The sequence below is a fragment of the Mesoplodon bidens genome (assembly GCF_964165515.1).
Source record: "Mesoplodon bidens genome assembly, chromosome: 5".
In the NCBI taxonomy this organism is placed as follows: Eukaryota; Metazoa; Chordata; class Mammalia; order Artiodactyla; family Ziphiidae; genus Mesoplodon; species Mesoplodon bidens.
Window position 1 is genome coordinate 119,324,530 of NC_138161.1, and position 25,728 is coordinate 119,350,257.

Below are 25,728 nucleotides of genomic sequence, written 5' to 3' on the forward strand. Positions count from 1 at the left end.
TGAAGAACCTAGGGGCAAGATGGGAATGAAGACACACACCTACTAGAGAATGGACTTGAGGACACGGGGATGGGGAAGGATAAGCTGGGACAAAGTGACAAGGGAATGGACATATATACACTACCACATGTATAATAGATAGCTAGTGGGAAGCAGCTGCATAGCACAGGGAGATCAGCTCGGTGCTTTGTGACCACCTAGTGGGGTGGGATAGGGAGTGTGGGAGGGAGGGAGGCACAAGAGGGAAGAGATATGGGGATATATGTATATGTATAATTGATTCACTTCGTTATACAGCAGAAACTAACACCCCATTGTAAAGCAATTATACTCCAATAAAGATGTTAAATTTTAAAAAATTTTAAAAAAGAAAGATGAGCAGAAGTTCATCTGATGCATAAAAAGAAACAAGTATTCCAAACACAAGAAAGGGTAAGCATGCAGAGGTAGAAATAAATGTCTTCTGCAGAGCAATGCAAGTCTTCTATAGAGCAAAGAGTATATGGTTAAGGGATGATGAGGCCAAATAAAGAGGACAAGAGTCAATCTATAGATTATTTCTTCAATAGATTTTTACTGATGTATAGTTGATTTACAAAATTATATTAGTTTCAGATGTACAACACAGTGATTCAAAATTACTTTAAATTATACTGCATTTAGAGTTCCCTGTGCTATACAAATATATCCTGTACCTTATTTATTTTTATTGAATACATAGTAGTTTGTACCTCTTAATCCCCTATCCCTATCTTGCCCCTCCCTTCTTTCCTCTTCTTACTGGCAAGCACTAGTTTGTTTTCTATATCTATGAGTCTTTTTCATTTTGTTCATTCATTTGTTTCATTTTTTAGATTCCACATATAAGCAATAACATACAGTATTTGTCTTTCTACATCAGATTTATTTCACTAAGCCTAGTAACTTCCAGCGCCATCCATGCTGTTGCAAATGGCAGAATTTCATTCTTTTTTATGTCTGAGTTGAGCCTCCTTGCCTAGATCCTGTGTTCTGCAACAAGACAATCCACCACAGTGAGAAGCCCGTGCACCACAACGAAGAGTAGCCCCCACTTGCCGCCACTAAAGAAAGCCTGCATGCAGCAATGAAGACCCAACACAATCAAGAAATTAATTAATTAATTAATTAATTAATTTTAAAGAATTTTAAATAAAAAGATGATCATATATTAAATAAGAGAAAGGGAAAGTATTGTTCAAGTGCTTCCAAGTAAGATTGGGATTCTTGGGCAAAGTCCTCCTTTTCCTTCCCATTTAACATCTTACATACCAGGGATCACAGGTGTTGTGGCCTTGCTCATTCCACTAAAGATTCTGTCAAGAGCTAAATGGCAGAATAGAACTACTGTATGACCCAGCAATCCCAATACTGGGCATATACCCTGAGAAAACCATAATTCAAAAAGAGTCATGTACCACAATATGCATTGCAGCTTTATTTACAATAGCCAGGACATGGAAGCAACCTAAGTGTCCATCAGCAGATGAATGGATAAAGAAGATGTGGCACATACATACAATGGAATATTACTCAGCCATAGAAAGAAACGAAATTGAGTTATTTGTAATGAGGTGGATGGATGTAGAGTCTGTCATACAGAGTGAAGTAAGTCAGAAAGAGTAAAACAACTACCATATGCTAACACAAATATATGGAATCTAAAAAAAGAAAAATGGTTATGAAGAACCTAGGGGCAGGACAGGAATAAAGGCACAGATATAGAGAATGGACTTGAGGACACGGGGAGGGGGAAGGGTAAGCTGGGACGAAGTGAGAGAATAGCATGGACTTATATATACTACCAAATGTAAAATAGATAGCTAGTGGGAAGCAGCCACATAGCACAGGGAGATCAGCTGAGTGCCTTGTGACCACCTAGAGGGTGTGGGAGGGAGATGCAAGAGGGAGGAGATATGAGGATATATGTATATGTATAGCTGATTCACTTTGTTATAAAGCAGAAACTAACACACCATTGTAAAGCAATTATACTCCAATAAAGATGTAAAAAAAAAAAAAGAATCCAGTGAGAGAGGCATCAAAGGGAAAAAAAAATCTAAATGGCCATACTAAAATATTCCTAAACAAGAAGGTGTGTTCCAGATAAACTAAAATCTCAATCTGCAGACATAAGGAACTCTGATATTTTAAAGACTTCTTTTGAAAAGAACCCTTTGTTAAAAATTCTTGCCCTGGCAGATATAGTCTACCCTGTAGAAATATATAATCCAAGAAACTTGAGAGCTATCAAGAAAGGGTTTCTCCATGTTGCTGCAAATGGCATTTTTCATTATTTATAATGGCTGAATAGTATTCCATTGTATATGTTTATCACAACTTCTTCATCCATTCGTCTGTTAATGGACACTTAGGTTGCTACCATATCTTGGCTATTGTAAATAATGCTGCTAGGAACATTAGGGTGCATGTATCTTTTCAAATTAGTGTTTTCAGTATTTTTAAATATATACCCAGGAGTGGAATTGCTGGGTCATAAGGTAGTTCTGTTTTTAGTTTTTTGACAAATGGCCATACTATTTTCCACAGTGACGGCACCAATTTACATTCCCACCAACAGTGTATGAGGGTTCCCTTTTCTTCACATCCTCACCAACATTTGTTATTTGTGTGTGTGTGTGTGTTTTGTTGATAGCCATTCTGACAGATGTAGGATGATATCTCATTGTGGTTTTGATTTGCATTTTCCTGATGATAGCAACATTGAGAATCTTCTCATGTATGTGTTGAACACATGTATGTCTTCTTTGGAAAAATATTCAGATTTTCAGTCCATATTTAATCAGATTGGTTTTTGATATTGAATTGCATGAGCTGTTTACACATTTTGGATATTAACCCCTCATTGGTCATATCATTTGCAAATATCTTCTCCCATTCAGCAGGTTGTCTTTTCGTATTGTCAGTGGTTTGCTTTGCTGTCCAAAAGCTTTTGAGTTTAATGAGGTCCCATTTGTTTATTTTTGCTCTTGTTTCCTTTGTCTTAGGAGACAGATTTAAAAAAAAAAAAATAGGGCTTCCCTGGTGGCGCAGTGGTTGAGAGTCTGCCTGCTGATGCAGGGGACACGGGTTCATGCCCCGGTCCGGGAAGATCCCACATGCCGCGGAGCGGCTGGGCCCGTGAGCCATGGCTGCTGAGCCTGTGCGTCTCGAGCCTGTTCTCCGCAATGGGAGAGGCCACAACAGTGAGAGGCCCACGTACCAAAAAAAAAAAAAAAAAATATATATATATATATATATATATATATATATATATATATATATATATATATATATTTACATGGCTACAATTTATGTCAAAGAATGTTTGCCTATGTTTTCCTCTAGGAATTTTATGGTTTCCAGTCTCATATTTAGGTCATTACCTACTTCAACTTTATTTTTGTATATTATGTGACAAAATGTTCTAATTTCATTCTTTTGCATGTAACCATGCAGTTTTCCCAGAACCACTTATTGAAGAGACTTTTTTTCCTCATGTATATTCTTGCCTCCTTTGCCCTAGATTAATTGACCATAAGTGTGTGGGTTTATTTCTGGGCTCTCGATTCTGTTCCACTGGTCTGTGTGTCTGCTGTTGTGCCAGTACCATACTGTTTTGATGACGGTAACTTTGTAGTGTAGTCTGAAGTCAGGGAGCATGAAACCTCCAGCTCTGTTCTTTTTCTCAAGTTTTTTTTGACTATTCAAGGTCTTTTTTGTTTCCATACAAATTTTAAAATTATTTGTGCTACTTCTGTGACAAATGCCATTGTTATTGTCATAGGGATCACACTGAATCTGTAGATTTCCTTGGGCATTATGGTCATTTTAACAATATTAATTCTTCCTGTCCATGAACACAGTATATCTTTCCATCTGTTTGAGTCAGTTTCATCACTGTCTTATAGTTTTCCAAGTATAGGTCTTTTACCTCCTTAGGTAGGTTTATTCCTAGGTATTTTATTCTTTCTGATGGCATTGTAAATAGGATTCTTTGCTTAATTTCTCTTTCTGCTAGTTCATTGTTAATATATAGAGATGTAACATAATTCCATATGTTAATTTTTTATCCTGCTACCTTACCAAATTTATTTATTAGTTCTAATAATTTTTAGTGGCATCATAAGGATTTTCTGTGTATAGTATCATGTCATCTGCAAATGATGACAGTTTTATTTCTTCGTTTCCATTTTGAATTCCTTTTATTTCTTTTTCTCGTCTGATTGCTGAGGCTAGGACTTCTAATACTGTGTTGAATAAAAGTGGTGAGAATGGGCATCCTTGTTCCTAAATTTGACAAAATGCCTTCAGCTTTTTACTGTTGAGTATGATGTTAGCTGTGGGTTTATCATATATGACCTTTATTGTGTTGAGGTATGTTCCCTCTATAACCACTTTGTTAAGAGTTTTTATCATAAATGGATATTGAATTTTTTTAATTTAATTTTATATTTTTTAGTTCTTTTTTTAAAATCAGTTATACATATACATATGTTCCCATATCCCCTCCCTTTTGGTCTCCCTCCAACCCTCCATATCCCACCCCTCCAGGCGGTCACAAAGCACCAAGCCGATCTCCCTGTGCTATGTGGCTGCTTCACACTAGCTATCTACCTTACGTATGGTAGTGTATATATGTCCATGCCGCTCTTTCGCTTTGTCACAGCTTACCCTTCCCCCTCCCCATATCTTCAAGTCCATTCTCTAATACATCTGTGTCTTTATTCCTGTCTTACCCCTATGTTCTTCATGCCATATTTTTCTTAAATTCCATATATATGTGTCAGCATACAGTATTTGTCTTTCTCTTTCTGACTTACTTCACTCTGTATGACAGACTCTAGGTCCACCCACCTCATTACAAATAGCTAAATTTCGTTTCTTATTATGGCTGAGTAATATGCCATTGTATATATGTGCCACATCTTCTTTATCCATTCATCTGATGATGGACACTTAGGTTGTTTCCATCTCCGGGCTATTGTAAATAGGGCTGCTATGAACATTTTGGTACATTACTCTTTTTGAATTATGGTTTTCTCAGGGTATATGCCCAGTAGTGGGATTGCTGGGTCATATGGTAGTTCTATTTGTAGTTTTTTAAGGAACCTCCATACCATTCTCCATAGTGGCTGTACCAATTCACATTCCCACCAGCAGGGCAAGAGTGTTCCCTTTTTTCCACACCCTCTCCAGCATTTATTCTTTCTAGATTTTTTGATGATGGCCATTCTGAGTAGTGTGAGATGATATCTCATTGTAGTTTTGATTTGCATTTCTCTAATGAGTAAAGATGTTGAGCATCCTTTCATGTGTTTCTTGGCAGTCTGTATATCTTCTGTGGAGAAATGTCTATTTAGGTCTTCTGCCCATTTTTGGATTGGGTTGTTTGTTTTTTTGTTATTGAGCTGCATGAGCTGCTTATAAATTTTGGAAACTAATCCTTTGTCAGTTGCTTCATTTGCAAATATTTTCTCCCATTCTGAGGGTTGTCTTTTGGTCTTGTTTATGGTTTCCTTTGCTGTGCAAAAGCTTTTAAGTTTCATTAAGTCCCATGTGTTTATTTATGTCTGTATTTCCATTTCTCTAGGAGGTGGGTCCAAAAGGATCTTGCTGTGATTTATGTCATAGAGTGTTCTGCCTATGTTTTCCTCTAAGAGTTTGATAGTGTCTGGCCTTACATTGAGGTCTTTAATCCATTTTGATCTTATTTTTGTGTATGGTGTTAGGGAGTGATCTAATCTCATACTTTTACATGTCCCTGTCCAGTTTTCCCAGCACCACTTATTGAAGAGACTGTCCTTTCTCCACTGTACATTCCTGCCTCCTTTATCAAAGATAAGGTGACCATATGTGCATGGGTTTATCTCTGGGCTTTCTATCCTATTCCATTGATCTATCTTTCTGTTTTTGTGCCAGTAACATACTGTCTTGATGACTGTAGCTTTGTAGTATAGTCTGAAGTCAGGGAGGCTGATTCCTCCAGCTCCATTTTTCGTTCTCAAGATTGCTTTGGCTATTCGGGGTCTTTTGTGTTTCCATACAAATTGTGAAATTGTTTGTTCTAGTTCTGTGGAAAATGCCAGTGGTAGTTTGATAGGGATTGCATTGAATCTGTAGATTGCTTTGGGTAGTATACTCATTTTCACAATGTTGATTCTTCCAATCCAAGAACATGGTACATATCTCCATCTATTTGTATCATCTTTAATTTCTTTCATCAGTGTCTTATAATTTTCTGCATACAGGTCTTTTGTCTCCTTAGGTAGGTTTATTCCTAGATATTTTATTCTTTTTGTTTCAGTGGTAAATGGGAGTGTTTTCTTGAGTTCACTTTCAGATTTTTCATCATTAGTATATAGGAATGCCAGAGATTTCTGTGCATTAATTTTGTATCCTGCTACTTTACCAAATTCATTGATTAGCTCTAGTAGTTTTCTGGTAGCATCTTTAGGATTCTCTATGTATAGTATCATGTCATCTGCAAACAGTGACAGCTTTACTTCTTCTTTTCTGATTTGGATTCCTTTTATTTCCTTTTCTTCTCTGATTGCTGGGGCTAAAACTTCCAAAACTATGTTGAAGAACAGCGGTGAGAGTGGGCAACCTTGTCTTGTTCCTGATCTTAGTGGAAATGGTTTCAGTTTTTCACCATTGAGGACAATGCTGGCTGTGGGTTTGTCATATATGGCCTTTATTATGTTGAGGAAAGTTCCCTCTATGCCTACTTTCTACAGGGTTTTTATCATAAATGGGTGTTGAATTTTGTCGAAAGCTTTCTCTGCATGTATTGAGATGATCATATGGTTTTTCTCCTTCAGTTTGTTAATATGGTGTATCACGTTGATTGATTTGCATATATTGAAGAATCCTTGCATTCCTGGGGTAAACCCCACTTGATCATGGTGTATGATCCTTTTAATGTGCTGTTGGATTCTGTTTGCTAGTATTTTGTTGAGGATTTTTGCATCTATGTTCATCAGTGATATTGGCCTGTAGATCTCTTTTTTTGTGACATCCTTGTCTGGTTTTGGTATCAAGGTGATGGTCGCCTCCTAGAATGAGTTTGGGATTGTTCCTCCCTCTGCTATATTTTGGAAGAGTTTGAGAACGATAGGTGTTAGCTCTTCTCTAAATGTTTGATAGAATTCACCTGTGAAGCCATCTGGTCCTGGGCTTTTGTTTGATGGAAGATTTTTTATCACAGTTTCAATTTCAGTGCTTGTGACTGGTCTATTCATATTTTCTATTTCTTCCTGATTCAGTCTCAGCAGGTTGTGCATTTCTAAGAATTTGTCCACTTCTTCCAGGTTGTCCATTTTATTGGCATAGAGTTGCTTGTAGTAATCTCTCATGATCTTTTGTATTTCTGCAGTGCAATTGTTACTTCTCCTTTTTCATTTCTTTTTTTTTTAATAAATTTATTTATTTATTTATTTTTGGCTGTGTTGGGTCTTCGTTTCTGTGCGAGGGCTTTCTCTAGTTGCGGCGAGAGGGGGCCACTCCTCATCGCGATGCGTGGGCCTCTCACCATCTCGGCATTTCTTGCTGCGGAGCACAGGCTCCAGACGCGCAGGCTCAGCAGTTGTGGCTCACGGGCCCAGTCGCTCCACGGCATGTGGGATCTTCCCAGACCAGGGCTCGAACCCGTGTCCCCTGCATTGGCAGGCAGACTCTCAACAACTGCGCCACCAGGGAAGCCCTTCATTTCTAATTCTATTGATTTGAGTCTTCTCCCTTTTTTTCTTGATGAGTCTGGCTAATGGTTTATCAATTTTGTTTATCTTCTCAAAGAACCAGCTTTTACTTTTATTGATCTTTGCTATCGTTTCCTTCATTTCTTTTTCATTTATTTCTGATCTGAGTTTTATGATTTCTTTCCTTCTGCTAACTTTGGGATGTTTTTGTTCTTCTTTCTCTAATTGCTTTAGGTGCAAGGTTAGGTTGTTTATTCGAGATGTTTCCTGTTTCTTAAGGTGGGATTGTATTGCTATAAACTTCCCTCTTAGAACTGCTTTTGCTGCATCCCATAGGTTTTGGGGCGTCGTTTCTCCATTTTCATTTGTTTCTAGGTATTTTTTAATTTCCCTTTTGATTTCTTCAGTGATCACTTCGTCATTAAGTAGTGTATTGTTTTGCCTCCATGTGTTTGTATTTTTTACAGATCTTTTCCTGTAATTGATATCTAGTCTCATAGCATTGTGGTCAGAAAAGATACTTGATGAAATTTCAATTTTTTTAAATTTACCAAGGCTTGATTTGTGACCCAAGATATGATCTATCCTGGAGAATGTTCCATGAGCACTTGAGAAAAATGTGTATTCTGTTGTTTTTGGATGGAATGTCCTATAAATATCAATTAAGTCCATCTTGTTTAATGTATCATTTAAAGCTTGTGTTTCCTTATTTATTTTCATTTTGGATGATCTGTCCATTGGTGAAAGTGGGGTGTTAAAGTCCCCTACTATGATTGTGTTACTGTCGATTTCTCCTTTTATGGCTGTTAGTATTTGCCTTATGTATTGAGGTGCTCCTATGTTGGGTGCATAAATATTTACAATTGTTATATCTTCTTCTTGGATCGATCCCTTGATCATTATGTAGTGTCCTTCTTTGTCTCTTCTAGTAGTCTTTATTTTAAAGTCTATTTTGTCTGATATGAGAATTGCTACTCCAGCTTGCTTTTGGTTTCCATTTGCATGGAATATCTTTTTCCATCCCCTTACTTTCAGTCTGTATTTGTCTCTAGGTCTGACGTGGGTCTCTTGTAGACAGCATATATATGGGTCTTGTTTTTGTATCCATTCAGCCAATCTGTGTCTTTTGGTGGGAGCATTTAGTCCATTTACATTTAAGGTAATTATCGATATGTATGTTCCTATTCCCATTTTCTTAATTGTTTTGGGTTCGTTATTGTAGGTCTTTTCCTTCTGTTGTGTTTCTTGCCTAGAGAAGTTCCTTTAGCATTTGTTGCAAAGCTGGTTTGGTGGTGCTGAACTCTCTCAGCTTTTGCTTGTCTGTAAACGTTTTAATTTCTCCATCAAATCTGAATGAGATCCTTGCTGGGTAGAGTAATCTTGGTTGCAGGTTTTTCTCCTTCATCACTTTAATTATGTCCTGCCACTCCCTTCTGGCTTGTAGAGTTTCTGCTGAGAGATCAGCTGTTATCCTGATGGGGATTCCCTTGTGTGTTATTTGTTGTTTTTCCCTTGCTGCTTTTAATATAATTTCTTTGTATTTAATTTTTGACAGTTTGATTAATATGTGTCATCGTGTATTCCTCCTTGGATTTATTCTATATGGGACTCTCTGTGCCTCCTGGGCTTGATTAACTATTTCCTTTCCCATATTGGGGAAGTTTTCAACTATAATCTCTTCAAATATATTCTCAGTCCCTTTCTTTTTCTCTTCTTCTTCTGGAACCCCTATAATTCGAATGTTGGTGCCTTTAATATTGTCCCAGAGGTCTCTGAGACTGTCCTCTGTTCTTTTCATTCTTTTTTCTTTATTTTGCTCTGCATCATTTATTTCCACTATTTTATCTTCCACCTCACTTATCCATTCTTCTGCCTCAGTTATTCTGCAATTGATCCCATCTAGAGTATTTTTCATTTCATTTATTGTGTTTTTAATCGATGCTTGTTTCATCTTTAGTTCTTCTAGGTCCTTGTTAAGTGTTTCTTGCATTTTGTCTATTCTATTTCCAAGATTTTGGATCTTGGAAATAGAATCTTGGATCATCTTTACTATCATTATTCTGAATTCTTTTTCAGGTAGACTGCCTATTACCTCTTCATTTGTTATGTCTGGTGGGTTTTTATCTTGCTCCTTCTCCTGCAGTTTGTTTTTCTGTCTTCTCATTTTGCTTATCTTACTGTGTTTGGGGTCTCCTTTTTGCAGGCTGCAGGTTCATAGTTCCCGTTGTTTTTGGTGTGTGACCCCAGTGGCTAAGTTTGGTTTAGTGGGTTGTGTAGGCTTCTTGGTGGAGGGGACTAGTGCCTGTGTTCTGGCGGATGAGGCTGGATCTTGTCTTTCTGGTGGGCAGGTCCACGTCTGGTGGTGTGTTTTGGGGTGTCTGCAGACTTTTTATGATTTTAGGCAGCCTCTCTGCTAATGGGTGGCGTTGTGTTCCTGTCTTGCTAGTTGTTTGGCATAGGGTGTCCAGCACTGTAGCTTGCTGGTCGTTGAGTGAAGCTGGGTGCTGGTGTTGAGATGGAGATCTCTGGAAGATTTTCGCCGTTTGATATTATGTGCAGCTGGGAGGTCTCTTGTGGACCAGTGTCCTGAAGTTGGCTCTCTCACCTCAGAGGCACAGCACTGACTCCTGGCTCCTCAATTTGGGATGATTTGTTGTCTATTCATGTATTCCACAGATGCGGGGTACATCAAGTTGATTGAGGAGCTTTAATCCACTGCTTCTGAGGCTGCTGGGAGAGATTTCCCTTTCTCTTCTTTGTTCTCACAGCTCCCAGGTCTCAGCTTTGGATTTGGCCCCGCCTCTGCATGTAGGTCGCTGGAGGGCATCTGTTCTTCGCTCAGACAGGACAGGGTTAAAGGAGCAGCCGCTTCGGGGACTCTGGCTCACTCAGGCCGGGTGGGGGGAGGGGCACGGAATGCGGGGCGAACCTGCAGCAGCAGAGGCCGGCGTGATGTTGCACCAGCCCGAGGCGCGCCGTGCGTTTTCCCAGGGAAGCTGTCCCTGGATCCCGGGACCCCCGCAGTGACGGGCTGCACAGGCTCCCGGAAGGGCGGCATGGACAGTGACCTGCGCTCGCACCCAGGCCTCTTGGCAGCAGCTGCAGCAGCCCCAGCATCCCACGCCCATCTCTGGGTTCCGCGCTTTCAGCCGCAGCTCGCGCCCGTCTGTGGAGCTCCTTTAAGCAGCGTTCTTAATCCCCTCTCCTCGCGCACCAGGAAACCAAGAGGGAAGAAAAAGTCTCTTGCCTCTTCGGCAGCTCCAGAGTTTTCCCGGACTCCCTCCCGGCTAGCTGTGGCGCATTAGCCCCCTTCAGGTTGAGTTCTCGCCGCCAGCCCCAGTCCTCTCCCTGCGCTCCGACCGAAGCCCGAGCCTCAGCTTCCAGTGCTGCCCACCCTGTTGGGCAAGCAGACAAGCCTCTCGGGCTGGTGAGTGCCGTTCGGCACCGATCCTCTGTGCGGGAATCTCTCTGTTTTGCCCTACCCAGGTACGTGGGGAGTTTCATGCCTTTTGGGAGGTCTGAGGTCTTCTGCCAGCGTTCAGTAGGTGTTCTGTAGGAGTTTTTCCACGTGTAGCTGTATTTCTGGTGTATGTGTGGGGAGGATGGTGATCCTGGACATTGAATTTTGTCAAAAGTTTTTTCTACATATGTTGGGATGATCATATGATTTCATTTCTTCAGTTTGTTAATGTGGTGTATCACACTGATTGATTTGTAGATGTGAAACACCTTTGCATCCCTGGAATAAATTCCAGTTGATCATGGGGTATAATGCTTTTAATGTATTGTTGGATTCCATCTGCAGTTTTTCCATCTGTATTCATCAGTGATATTGGCCTGTAATCTTCTTCTATTGTGATTTCTTTCTCTGGGTTGGTATCAGGGTGATGCTGGCCTCAAAGAGTGAGTTTGGAAGTGTTCCTTCCTCTTCAACTTTTTGGAATAATTTGAGAAGAATAGGTGTTAACTCATCTTTAAATGTTTCGTAGAATTCACCCGTGAAGCTGTCTGGACCTGGACTTTTGTTTTGGGGGAGTTTTATTTATTCCTGATTCAACTTCATTACTGGTAATTGGAAGGTTCATATTTTCTATTTCTTCCTGGTTCAGTCTCGGGAAATTATACATATCTATGAATTTGTCCACTTCTTCTAAGTTGACCATTTTATTGGCATATAGTTATTCATAGAAATCTCTTATGATCCTTTGTATTTCTGTGGTGTCAGTTGTAACTTCTCCTTTTTCACTTCTGATTTTATTGATTTCGACCATCTCTTTTTCTTGATGAGTCTGGTTAAATGTTTATTTTGTTTATCTTCTCAAAGAATCAGCTCTTAGTTTTACTGATCTTTTCTACAGTTTTTTTAGTCTATATTCCATTTATTTCCATTTTGATCTTTATGATTTCTTTCCTTACACTAACTTTGGATTTTGCTGTTCTTCTTTCTGTAGTTCCTTCTGGTATAAGGTTAGGTTGTTTATTTGATATTTTTCTTGTTTCCTAATATTGCTATAAACTCCCCTCTCAGAACTGGTTTTGCTATGACATAGGTTTTTGGTGATTTTGGTTTTGTTTTCTTTTGTCTCCAGTATTTTTTTTTTATTTCCTCTTTGATTTCTTCAGTATTCCATTGGTTGTTTAGTAGCATGTTGTTTAGCCTCTCTCTGTCTGTGTTTTTTGCAGAGTTTTGTTGTTTTTTTCTTGTAATTGATTTCTAGTCTTGCACTGTTCTGGTCAATTAAAATTTTTTTAGAAAACAAAAAACAGTGCACTAAAATAATTAAATTCTTCTCAGCCAACAGAAGCCTAGAAATGCTGCATAAAATATAACCATCTCTGAACTGGGTTTCGCTTTGTTTTGTTTAAGTTTACAGGAAAGAAAAGGAAACCTCCAGATGTTATAAAGGAAAAGTAAGCTAAATATTAGAGTAGTAAGGGCTTGCTCTGAGTTTAGACTTCCCTGGAGGGTAGGTGTGGATCTTTGTAGTCTTATTAAAGTCCTACAAAGAGCTAGATAACTTCATCAGACGTCTGATTTTCTAGTACAGTGCTTCCCAAGCTTAAATGTATGTAGAATCATTTGGAGATATGGTTAGCACACAGATTCTTATTGGGCAAGTCTGAAGTAGAGTTTCAACTTTCAAGTTTCTAACAAGTTCCCAGATGATGCTGATCCTGTGGTCCAGAGGCCACTCTTTAAGTAACAAGGCTGTAGTAGAGCCAGAACATTTTCAAAAACAAAAATAAAAAAGCATTCATTCCCCTATTTATACCAAAATGTTCCAGGACCAACCATAAAATGGTTGAGTCTCTCCTATCAACACCATTATCAGCATGTACTCCAGACACCCCAACCCACATCATTGCACAGAATGGGCTTGATTAAAAAACAAAGTTGCATCTGAAGCTGGTGTGGAAGGAAAAGCAGGGGAAAGGGAAGGGAATGAGGCGAGATCAACAGAACAAAATCTTCTATTCACACTGAATTGCCAGATTAGCTAAGTAGTCAACTTTTTATATTTTCTATCTACAAGCTATTTTCAATAATGATAATTTGTCCAACTTAGGACAAAATATAAATACCACTTGAGATGCACCAGGGTCCCCAAAAGGGCTCTATTCTATCAACTCACATTTAAGAAGATTTAGCACAACACTTGAAGAACATAAAATGGCTGGGCAAGAATGTTTGATATCAGCCAGTGTCAAAAGGTTCATCTTCAATGAGCAACACTTGATAAATTTCTATTAAATAAACTCACATCCCAGCCTGAATGGCTCAGAAAGTCATTCATGTCTGCCATCATTTGAGCACTTAGCAAAGCAAAACTCCTTGTATCTGTGCTTTGGGATCCACAACCAACTGACTGGACACCTGGGCAACAGGCAAGTCATATAGTCCTGAGTGATTCACAGAAAAAAAGAGATGGAGATTATATTGTGTCAGCTATCCCAAATTGGAATAGGGATTTTTCAGGACAAGCTAAAGTAACTCTTCTCAGGATTAAAATGCATGAAAGTTCTGAAAGTTGCTTAGCACATTGTCATTTATGGCTAACAGATACCAAAGATTTTTCAGAACCCATCCCAAAACTTCATTTTCTGTCCTGTCAATTCCAAGATTACAATTAGCAGTGGAGACTGCTAATTACCTTAAAAAATCCATTCTTCCGTTCTTCTACAACAATAGAGTTTAGAAAAAAGTTACCCAATTAACACTGTATTGCCTGACCACCCTTGAAGCTTAGTGTAGCCATGTAACTGCTATCACTAACTTAACATGAGCAACTTACACTTCAGTTACTTATGAGAAAAGATAACTTGCCCTAGACATCCCCTCCTTCCCAGTCTACTGTGCCTGAGATTCTGCTTGACCATGCAGATAAAGAAAAAGCCCGAGGATGTTGAGGAACCCACGAGATGAAAGACACCTGTGTGGAGCTGAGCTGTCCTCACCTGGACACTCACCTCAAAAATCTTGTGTGAGACTTGAATAAACAAAATTCTTTTTTAAACCACCATAATTTAGCCCCCTATGTTATAACAGCTTTGCCTGTATGTTATCTACTGCTATAGCCTTCTGAAGAAGCTGTCAAAAACTGAGACTTACTAAATTAATCTGATAAAGCAATTTCACACCTTCCTAGGGAAGCTATACCAACCATCCATTAGAATTTACTGTATTTTTAATAATAAAAGAAATATATTTATGGGCAAAACTATTTAAAGGAGATTGAAGAACTTAGCCATTTTTCTATCTGTTAAATCATTGTGCTTTAAATAACGAGAAATATATTTAAAAGCAAAACAACTTGGAGAAGATAGCTATCTGTATCACTATCAGTCATTTTTATTTCCAGTTATTCAGTAAAAACTGATGATATGTGGTGTAAAGGGAGAAATTATTTATATAAATTATCAAAGCCAACTCTCTTTCCAAAATCAAAGTGAACACTGATTCATCCTATCCCTGCTGATATACAGCGCATGCATTGAAGAACATATCATTGTCATAGTTCATTAGGCAGATTTTCCCAGCATTTTCCCTCTTTCCATGGCTCCATGGGTTAAGGAAACAGCACGGCTTTTGTTATAAGATCCACCTCTATCTGAACATTGGATTTAACAATTGCTATCTGTTAATTCGTTTAGCACTAGGGATACAAAGATGGATGTGTTTCTGTCACTATCCTCTAGGAACTCGTGGCCCAGAGTTGGAGACAGACATCTAAAAAGATTATTACAGGGACTTCTCTGGTGGTCCAGTGGGTAAGACTCCATGCTCCCAATGCATGGGGCTTGGGTTCGATCCCTGGTCAGGGAACTTGATCCCACATGCATGCCGCAACTAAGGAGCCAGCGAGCCACAACTAAGGAGTCTGCCTGCCGCAACTAAGACCCAGTGCCAACAAATAAATAAATAAAGTTCTAAGCGGGTAAGCTCGCAAGAAAAGAATCTTAAAAAAAAAAGATAAAAAAATAAAGTAAAAAGATTACTACACACAAAATAGCAGAGGAGAGCAGGTACATCAAGAGAGGCCAAAAGGGTATCTCATCCATTTATGAAGGTCAGGGACTTTGTCTTCTTCCACCCTTTTATCCCAGTTTCCATTTAATATATACTGATCAAACCAAAATTAATTTACACATTCTTTGACCTTAAGTGAGTTACTTCTTTAAGTCATATTTTCCTCACCAGTAAAATGGAAAAACTAATCTTTGCCTCATAAGATTGTTTTGAGGAATAAATGAAATAAAATGTGTAAAGTACCTTCACGTAGTAAGGACTTAATATATTAAAGCCCCTTTTCCTTCTCTTCCTCTTCCAACAATGACTTGAAGCTAGAAATGTTGATGTGTGTTACATTTATTATCAATTTCCCCACTTTCACTAATTTCTATACTAAATACTCTGTCATGTATTTCTATTTTCAGCCTATAGATCTCTTGTGGATAGAATGTTCTGAGAGTTTATTACTTTCTATAAGGAACACTATTTCCATATAATGGCTCTAAATTCGCTTCATCAAGTATCAATGGAGTTACTCTATTTTTTAACACATGATGATTTATTGCACAATTTTGTTTACATGAGCCAAACTGTAATTTCCTCAACTGAGTCCAGACACAAGAAACACAGTCTATCTTCAGTGAAAGAAGATCAGAAAATCTCAACCCACCGGTCCAAAATTGTAGCATAAATCAGTCACCCACCTCCAGCCATGTTGGAAACAGAGCCTGAGAGAAATTAGCTCTTATTCTATCCATGGGTGAAGATCCAATATGTACCACTACACCTTCAGAAAATCCAGTCACAGAAACCAAGATGAAAACTGATACAAAAATGGAGTTCTGGCAAAAAGGAAAATGAAACTTCCCTATAGAAAAGCCTCCACTACTAAAAACATATGCAAGCCCCCCACACACAAAAAACCACATATATACATACATAGAACATAACTTCCTTTAAGGAAAACTCATAGAAATTATAAAATACAGAAGATATTCATGTAACTGTAAAATTCATGTACCAAAAAATACATGAGAGACTTCACCTTCTTGATAGGAAGGAGTAGCTTGTGGAAGAGCAATTCGTCCTGCAAGAACAACTAGAAAAAATTGCATACAATACCAAAAAATATCTATTTGAAGGCTCAGAGAGCTGCAAGGCAATTAGGACTTGAGAAGCCAAGAAAGGTTAAGCCAAGTAAAGCCACTTTTACCTTCAAAGCATTTGCAAATTCTTGGCGTTGTGTAAGAATCTGGGAAGAGAACTACAAATGTGGAGCTCCTGACAAAGTTAGAAAGATTAGAACTTGGGCCTCCTAAGGCAGCTAATAATTGAGTGCTCAAGTTCATAAAGAGAAAAGTAATGGAGAGAAGTGTGACACATCGTGGTATTCCACCCAAGGCTTTTGTTGGATGCATACACTGAATGGAGCAAAAATCTAAGAGGTTAAACAAAAAGATGCTGAAAGGAAGGAAGAATTTTGAACAGTCTCAAGTGCCAAGGAGGCAAAAATAGGAATTCAAGACCAGAAAGTATAAAGCTCTAGTAAATATTTCATCTGGACTCTCAGCTGGCACCTCAAAATGGCTACATGCCAGGGACAGGGATAAACCAAATATCATACGATATCACTTATATGTGAAATCTTAAAAAATGATACAAATGAACTTATTTACGAAACAGAAATAGGCTTACAGACATAGAGAACAGACTATGGTTACCAAAGGGGAAAGTGGGGAAAGGGATAAATTAGGAGCTTGGGACTAACAGATACACAGTACTATATTTAAAATAAACAACAAGGTCCTACTGTATAGCACAGGTAACCATACCAATATCCTATAATAAACCATAGTGGAAAAGAATATTATATATATATATATATATATGAATGAACTGAATCACTTTGTTGTACATCAGAAACTAACACAACATTGCAAACCAGCTGTACTTAAATTTTTTTAAAAAGACATGGATGAAAGAAACTGAAGGCAACACAGATGGAAATATACACTGTGTTCTTGGACTGGAAAAATTAATGTTAAAATGACCATACTGCCCAAGACAATCTACAGATTCAGTGCAATCCTTATCAAAATACTAATGGCATTTTTCACAGAACTAGAACAAAAAAATTTTAAATTTGTATGGAAACACAAAAAAACCCAAATAGCCAAAACAATCTTGAGAAAGAACAACAGAGCTGGAGGAATAACACTCCCTGACTTCAGACTATAATACAAAGCTACAGTAATCAAAACAGTATGGTACTGACACAAAAACAGACACATAGATCAATGGAACAGGATGGAGAGCCCAGAAATATACCTACACATTTATGGCCAATTAACCTACAACAAAGGAGATGAGAATATATAATGGAAAAAAGTCTCTTCAATAATTAGTGCTGGGAAAACTGGACAGCTACACGTAAAAGAATGAAAATGGAATATTTTCTCAGACCATATACAAAAATAAACTCAAAATGGATTAAAGAACCTGATGTAAGACTGGAAACCATAAAACTCCTAGAGGAAAACATAGGCAGAACACTCTTTAACATAAATCTAGCAAGTTTTTTTTTTGATCTGTCTCCTAAGGCAAAGGAAACAAAAGCAAAAATAAACAAATGAGACCTAATTAAACTTAAAAGCTTTTGCACAGCAAAGGAAACCACTGACAGTACAAAAAGACAACCTACTGAATGGAAGAACATGTTTGCAAATGATATGATTGATAAGGTGCTATATCCAAATCTATAAACAGCTCATACAACTCAATATCAAAAAAAAAAAAAAACCACCTGACTAAAACATGGGCAGAAGACCTGCGCAGACTTTTTTCCAAAGAGGAAATGCAGATGGCCAGCAGGTACATGAAAAGATGCTCAACATTGCTAATCATCAGGGAACTGCAAATCAAGTCCACAGTGAGATATCATCTCACACCTGTCAGAATAACTATGAATAAAAAGACCACAAATAACAAATATTGGTGAAGATGTGGCAAAAAGGAATCCTCATACACTGTTGGTGGAAACTGGTGAAGCCACTGTGGGAAATATTATGGAGGTTCCTCAAAAAACTAAAAATAGAACTACTATATGATCCAGCAATTCCACTCCTGGGTATATACCTGAAGAAAATGAAAACACTAATTTGAAAAGATACATGCACCCCAATGTTCCTAGCATCATTATTTACAATTGCCAAGATACGGAAGCAACCTAAGTGTCCATCAACAGATGAAAGGATAAAGATGATGTGGTATATATATACTATGTAATACTACTCAGCCACAAAAAAAGAGCAAAACTTTGCCATTTGCAACAACATAGATGGACCTAAGGGTATTAGGCTTAGTGAAATAAGTCAAAGACAGACAAATACTGTATGATATCAATTATATGTGGAATCTAAAAAATGAAACAAGCAAATGAATACACAAAAGAGAAGCAGACTCACAGATATAAAGAACAAACTAGTGGTTACCAGTAAGGAAAGTGATGGGGCAGGGGCACAAAAGGAGTAGGTGATTAAGAGGTACAAAATACTATGTATAAAATACATAAGCTATAAGGATAGATTGTACAGCACAGGAAATATAGCCATATTTTATAATAATTTGAATAGAGTATAATCTATAAAAGTACTGGAGCACTATATACTTTAAACTAATATAATATTATAAATCAATTATATTTCAATTTATAAAAAGAGAAAAGAGAATGGTGCATTCAGGGTGGTATTGGAAGGGCAGGAATAGAAACACATATGTAGAGAACAGACTTGTGGACACAGAGGGGGAAAGGGAGAGTGGGATGAATTGAGAGAGTAACATTGACATATATACACTACCATGTGTAAAATAGCTAGTGGGAAGCTGCTGTATAGCACAGGGAGATCAGCTCAATGCTTTGTGATAACCTAGAGGTGTGGGATGGGGAGGGAGGGAGGGAGGCTCATGAGGGAGAGGATATAGGTATACATATAGCTGATTCACTTTGTTGTAGAGCAGAAACTAACACAAAAATGTAAAGCAATTATAATCCAATAAAGATATTAAAATAAATAAAAATAAAAGAGAGAGAAAGGTGAAGTGGAGGTGAACCGAAGCAACCCAGCTGACAGACAGCACCAAGGCTCCCAGTATTATGAGTGAAGCCACCTTGGACATTAGAGCCTTCCTAGCCCCGGTCGAGCACAGCTGCATGAGTGAGCTCAGCCAGCAGTGTGCGGAGCAGAGATAAGCTGTCTCTGCTGAGTCCTGCCAGGATTTCTTGACCCCCAGAATTTTACACAATAAATGGCGTTGTTTTAAGGCACTAGGTTTTGGGGCGGCTTGTGATGCAACCATCTTATAAGCCATCTCTTTCCCCTACCTCCTCATCTCTATTACTCAACTGCATTCCAGATCTCATCTGTCTGGGTGTTTTTAGGAAGCCAAGAAACGATGCCCAGGTAGAAAATCCTCCCTGGAGCCAAAATGGACCAGCAGGCTTGCTTCCTGCCCACATTTCCCAAGCCAGTCTTGTCCCATTTCCACTTTGCTTTGCCTCAGATAAACTTTTAGGAATTTTCCCCATTTCTCATTTATTCTGCAACACCTCTGTCTCGTAATAGCAAGGCCACTACCATATTCAGCTTGGATCTTCCCTCAGAGACCCTAAAATCACAATTTGCATATGGTTATTTTTGAGCATAAGGAGGATCCGGAAATGTGCATATGTATATCTGTATGCACATACTTATTTTTATTTATATGCCCTAGGTCTCAACCAAGTCAAAATTACATTTAATTCTATATATATTTGAATAATACAACCTAGATGTCTACCTCTTTATATGTCTCCCAGTGCCAACTAATAACGTACCAATTTCTGACAAAAAGCCCCTTTTAATTCTCTATAAAAGATTCTTTAACCCAATTTGATTTATTCAGTAGTCACAATATGAATATGAATTGACCTGGAGAGATTATTCAGTGTTTTTAAGAGATCGAAACTGTTTCCAATGGCAACCAGAGAATCAGCTTGACATCTCAGACTATGAAAACCTTAGAGTTCATCCATATGATGAGCCCAGCAGAGAACTGGGTGGTTTATGCATTTTAGTCATTGATAATTTGGGTGGTTGCTGATGAGAACACTTTAATGTGAGGAACTTGAAGAGTGTCCCAAGGAGAGTTGCCAAGGTAATTAAAACAGCCTTGTAAATCAGTTTTAAGAATATGCCAGGCTGCCCAAGTGACCATCAACCTGTCTGACCCTCCCCTCCCCTCCCCTGGCCATCCCCATCTATTCATCAGACGTTCTCAGACTTAATTGAAATTGACAATACAGTGATGACCAAAATGTGCCATTGTTTATACAGCACATACTACTTCATAATCTCATAGGGAATGTGATACGAAATGATGAGATAGGTCGTTTACACCCTGCCGACTTTCTGAAAATGTGTTACATAGCCTACATTTTAAAAAATGCAGTGAGAATTAACACAAGGTAATAGCCAGGCTTGGGCATTTTTAAATGTATATAGGAGAAGGTAAAGAAGTAGAAATTAAATCCCCAAAAATGCTAAATGAAGAAACCTAGGATATGTGGATATAAAGGTAGCCTTGACAATATAGCATGGAAGAGAGATGGTGGGAGGGGAAGGAGAAAGCACACTCAGTGGGATGAAGGAGTTGGAGGAAGAGATAGTGGAAGCAGAGTGCTGACATATACTGGGTTCCAGTCCCCATATAGTGAGCTGCTCTAGAGCTTTCACGTGTTTCATGTAATCTTCATGGGATTTGATGAGAACATTGAGACTCAGAGCTGGAGTCTCACCCAAAGTCTCACAACCAGAAAGTGATGGAATATTATGTCTAACTAACCTAAAGCTGTATGACTCCAAAGCCAATACTCCTTCTGCCCCCAAATTCTCAGTCAACAAGGAATTTATTTAAGGGCATTAAACAATAGAATAAATAGTCTTATGCAAAGCAGTTAATTCATGCATGCAAGGGTGGGTCTATTTTCAGAAGTCAAGTATGTTGTAGTGGTGAGGCATTTGTACACAGTGGCTAAGGGCAGAAGATGCAGAATAGGCAAAAAAAAAAAAAATTTGAATCTTAGTTGCATCACTTCCTAGCTGTGTGATCTTTGCCAATTTACTACACCTCTTGGACCTTCACTTTCCCCATCAGAAAAGTGAGAACAGTTATGCCTAGTTGATTAGATGTTGAAACGATGACACAACACAATACAGAATGCTTAATAAAGAGCTCTGAACACAGAACTTAATACATGTAAACTATAATAATCTATTTTATTCTCATTCCTATATAGATGATTATTAAAATGGCCATGATTTTTTTTCTTTTGTTAAAACAGCTTTATTTAGGGGTAATTTACATACCACAAAATTCCCTCATTTTATACCTACAACTCAATATTTTTAAATTACAGAATTATACAGCCATCATCACAATCTAATATGAAACATTTCCACCATTCCAAAAAGAAATCTCATGCCATCTGTGTTCATCTCCATTCCCACCACCAACCCCAGGGAACCACAAATCTCCTTTTTCTCCCTACCCTTATTCTAGCTTGGAACAAAGGTCAACACTATTAAGAAAAATATTAACTAAATATTAATATTTTAAAATACAAGACATAAAAAAAATTTACAAAGAAAATCAGTTATATATTACTCTAAATGATCACTCAAAGTAGTAGGTGTAATATTGATGTTAAACCAAACCGACAATAGTGATAAACCTTGCCAACGAAAGCTCATTTTTCAGACAACATTTAGTAATAGGTCATAATGCAAATTCTCCTTTGAAAAAGATAAATATGTATGTATACATGTGTATATTCTTCTAAATTTGTGTAACTCTTTACATTTTATAAGTAAAAAATGTTTTTGTTTAAAAAAAAGAAAATCAGTTATAAACACAATTGTCAAATCATTTTAAAAATATGATATGGTGAAATATGTGCTTTATTACTAATGAATTAAATAACAAGATCTAGTGTTGGCTCCAGTAATGACTATAATTTTAAAGTAATGATGAGTATTAGTGATACTTTGAGTATCTGCAACAAGTATGATATGAAAGAAAGATGATTTCTTTTTTTTAACTAGTCTAAATGGAATAGTTTTTATTGAGTGATTCTTTAAATTCTATTATGCTTTACAATTTTCAAAAGTTTCACACACATAATTTAATATAATCCCATAATAACCCTTTTTATTTCCACTACCCTTATCTTGCCCCTTCCCTCCTCCTTCTCCCCACTGATAGCCACTTGTTCATTCTCTATAAGATGGCCATGATTTTACTGAAGTATTTACAGGTAAAATAACATACTCTCTGGGATTTGCTTCAAAATACTTTAGCTTAAAAAGGGGACTGGCAAGAGTGGTGGGCTGGGATGGCCCTGCTGGGGCGAGTGCGGTGCTCAGGTATGAGTTGTTCAAAGAACACTGTAGAAGAACACACTCCATGAAAGATACTCTCCTCTACACAGCACTCTATATATGCTGATGAGGAAGAATTCTCCAAACACTGCGGATCATCTATCCCCTCAGCTCCTCAAGGAAAAGAAGCAAAAAGAAGTTGGGACACTTCTGAAATTGAAGCAAGTGAAAATGAGTCTGTAAAAATTAGTGCAAAAAAGCCAGGAAGAAAACTCAAGCCCATTAGTGATGAATCTGAAAGCACTGAAGAAAATGATATAAGAAGAAAAGTTAAACCAGCAGACAACATAATACACGACAACATGAAGCTGTTTCAGCTACAGCATCTTCAGAATTTTCAGAGAAACCAGCTGAATCAGTCACGCCTAAAAAGATAGGACCCCTTAATGCTGAGCTCTCTGTTGAAAAAGAGACCCTGGCAACAGAAAGTCAACTGAGAACTCAGAAAAAGATGTTTTGTGGCAAAAGGAAGAAACCAAAAAGTCACAGATTTGGATACTTCCGACTGTGTACCTATTTGGTGTTTAAAAGAAAACCAGTGACATCATGGAGTTAGATGTTGTTTTGTCTGCATTTGAAAGCACCCCCTTAGAGTATAAACAAAAAATAGACTCAGAATTTGCAAGGAAGCCATCGACAAATTTCATTCTAATTTGAAAGAAGAACTCATTGAACTGCTTAAAGAAATCCAGATGTTGAAAACTCTGAAAAGGAAGAGCGCTAAGAAGATCTCAGATATCAAAAAGAAAAGGCAACTTCTGTTTTGTCTTTTTGTGTTTGTTTTTTTCTAATTTCTAACTTGCCTTTTATTTTTCTTTCTTTCTTTCTTTTTGGCTGCGTTGGGTCTCCGTTGCTATGCACAGGCTTCAGTAGTTGTGGCTCGGCTCTAGAGCGCAGACTCAATAGTTGTGACACACGGGCTTGGTTGCTCTACAGCATGTGGGATCTTCCCAGACCAGGGGTCGAATCCGTTTCACCTACACTGGCAGGCAGGTTCTTAACCACTGCACCACCAGGGAAGCCTGGGACCCCATTTTTAAAAGGTAGAATTTAAGACATCCAGTTCCCTTTAGCATTTTCTCGCGAGCATAAGTAGTGATACGACCAGCATTTCTAGGATCTATGTAATGAGCTGCAGCCAACAGAACAGTCTCGTTTCTGTTTCATCCAAATTCTGCAGTTTACTCAGTTATTGCCTCTGGCTCCTTGCATAAATAGATCTGGGGATATTTGTCTCCAGTTAAATTATTTTATGAAACTTGAAATTACTTCAGTATTAGTGTTATCTTTCTTTGAGAAATCAACTGCCAAATAACAAAGAAAATTTTAGCTAAACCTCATCTTACTTACAGATTTCAGCCAGAAAAGGGTTTTCCACATTTAGTACCAACCCTACCCACCTGTTCTCTATCCCTTTTGTAGATAGAACCCATAAAAGGTAAAATCCAAGTACTCTATGAAGAAATAATGTATTCTAAACAGAAATAGACTCACAGACATAGAAAACAAACTTATGGTTACCAAAGGGGAAAAGGGTAGGAAGAGGGATAAATTAGTAGGAGTTTGGGATTAACAGATACAAACTACTATATGAAAAATAAATAAATAACAAGGACCTACTTAAAGCACAAGGAACTATATTCAATATCTTGTAATAACCTATAATGGAAAAGAGTGAAATTTATATGTGTGTGTGTGTGTGTGTGTGTGTGTGTGTAACTGAGTCATTTTGCTGTATACTTGAAACTATCACAACATTGTAAATCAACTAACTATATTTCAATTAAAAAAAAGAAATAATGTATTCTTCCATGAAAATTTTACATACATAAATTCTTTGGTCCTTCCCTTTTTTTCCCTCACAGATATAGCAGAAGCCCAAAGATATTTAGATCTTTTCTCTTCATCTGCACTTGCCTTCATGGTTGCTTGTGATTGATAGCTTTCCAAAACCCACTTGGGCCTCTGAGCAGCACTCCAGTGACTGCACATTAACCTGAGTAACTAGAGACTACAGCTAACAGACCTCACACCTGTGTTTTCCCCACTGCCAGCCTTTCACACCCACACCTTGTTACTAAAGCAATTTAAAGAACTGTATTCTGAAAAGAAAATTTTTTACATGTTATTTTTCCTTTCTAGATGTCTCACTTCAATTAGATAGGACATTGTTCTCCCCTTACCAGGCTGATTAACCCCTGGTGCTGCCCCATCTGTGTATGTGTGTGCTCCATTTTTCCATTTATCAGCCTTTGGTTGCACTTATCCACTGACCTGTCTATTACTCCTTCTAGACAAAGAATTTCTCCAAGGCAAGGGTCATCTCTCACATGCTTCTAAATCACTAAGCATCTGACACAATGCCTGGTGCACAGGAAATATTCAAAAATTTGTGATGAACACAGGGCCTATACTACATTCTGTCCAGTGGGTAAAACCACATTTGACACCTAAGTATTTCCATGTCAGCTTCGCTATTCTTAACTTCAATAACTGCCATGTGCCTAAATATGGATATAAAGTACATATTTATATTGCTCAGTTGGCCCTTTCCATTTGTCTTCTATTCTAGGAAATTTCCTTTATTTCTCTGAGTATATCCTTCATTCCAGTTCTCATTCCAAGAGACTAGCTTTTCTCCTAAAACTCCCATGAATTGAATGTAATTGAATGTTACACCTTCTAAATCTGTCCTCTCCCTCTCTCCCTCTCTCTCTTTCTCTCTCTCTCACTCTCTCTCTCTCTCTCTCTCTCTCTCTCTCTGTCTCTCCTGACTTCATATTCATACTTTCCATTTCTTTATCTCTTTGTGCTGTGTTCTAAGAGAAATTTCTTCAGCTTGTGTTCTCAGTGGTATCCACTGGTTCATCTATTAAATTTTTTCTGATACTATATTTCTAACTTACATGCAGTGAAATGTGCTGATTTTAAGTATAGAGTTTGATCAGTTTTAACAAATGTATATATCCACCTTTATATCCAAGAACTCAATTTATTACCGACAGATACATGCTGAAAGAATGAT

At 37.8% G+C, this 25,728-nt stretch overlaps 1 pseudogene across 1 annotated transcript in view; it reads left to right on the top strand.

Moving 5' to 3' along the window:
- Positions 1-23,494, top strand: part of LOC308617976 (centromere protein U-like) — a 31,026-nt pseudogene extending 7,532 nt beyond the window's left edge. Inside the window, exon 2 of the transcript in view lies at positions 22,736-23,494. The product of the transcript in view is annotated as a centromere protein U-like (transcript). The remainder of the gene's footprint in view (positions 1-22,735) is intronic.
- Positions 23,495-25,728: the final 2,234 nt, after the last annotated feature.